The following is a 1,217-nucleotide window of genomic DNA, read 5'->3' as shown; positions in this document are numbered from 1 at the left end:
AAGGGAGGAAAAGGAGACAGAGTGAGAGGAGTCCATTAAGGAAGTAGACACAATAGCTGCGCCGAGCGGGAGAACAAAGTGGACTCGGGGAGATGCACTTCAGACCCGGAACATGACAAGGATTAGGAGATAAGATCCAAGACCTTTGTGTGTGCAAACACATGTGAACGTGCACAGGCAGAGACCAACATAGTCACACACACACACCGCACACACACACACACACACACACACACACACACACACACACACACACACACACACACACACACACACACACACACACACACACACACACACACACACACACACACACACACAAACAAATACAATTAAACTCAGAGGTAATAGGTTCACTTTTTCAAAAAATAAACTTTTTAATTTGAAAGCAATGTGGAACTTTTCAGGAGACGTGCACATGAGTTTGCAAGCGGGCGTGTGTGCATGCATGTGTGTGTTTGTGTGTGTGTTTGTGTGAATGCCTATGTGTTAGCATCTGTGTATGTGTCCATGCGTGTGTGTGTATGCTCATGTATGTGTCAGCATGTGTGTATGTGTGTGTGTGTGTGCACGTGTGTGCATGTAAGTGTGTGTGTGTTTGTGTGTGTGTGTGTGTAAGTGTGTGTGTGTTTGTGTGCGCGTGTGTGTGTACGCGTGTGTGTGTGTTTGTGTCTGTGCGAGAGGGTGTGTGCATACAGTACGTCCAAGCCAGGTCATATATCATTCCTCCGCTACCAATGTAACAGAGCTTTTCGTTTGTATTTTTTTTGCGTCTTACTTTCCATACGGGGCCATTTTGCCATCTGTTTATGTAAGAGCTTTCTGTTTTCTTTTCCAACGAGAAGGCTGCCAATCTCTGCGTGCCAGATCAACTTTATCGACGCGGCCATCTCACTCTCTGACATCAAATCCGCAGCTTAGAAATGTCCTGTCAGAACCTTTGCCTCGACCGGCCCCTAGTGCCACACAGGACCCCTGCAAGATTAGATGAAGGAGAATATAAAGCACTGATAAACACTAGAGGGAGAGAGTGAGAGAGAGAGAGAGAGAGAGAGAGAGAGAGAGAGAGAGAGAGAGAGAGAGAGAGAGAGAGAGAGAGAGAGAGAGAGAGAGGAGAGAGAGAGAGGAGAGAGAGAGAGAGAGAGAGAGAGAGAGAGAGAGAGAGAGAGAGAGAGTTATATGGGGTCAAACATTTGTTGAGATTTATCTATTCTTTG

This window comes from Gadus chalcogrammus, chromosome 22 (assembly GCF_026213295.1).
Source record: "Gadus chalcogrammus isolate NIFS_2021 chromosome 22, NIFS_Gcha_1.0, whole genome shotgun sequence".
Taxonomy (NCBI): Eukaryota; Metazoa; Chordata; class Actinopteri; order Gadiformes; family Gadidae; genus Gadus; species Gadus chalcogrammus.
This window is presented reverse-complemented; position numbering follows the sequence as displayed.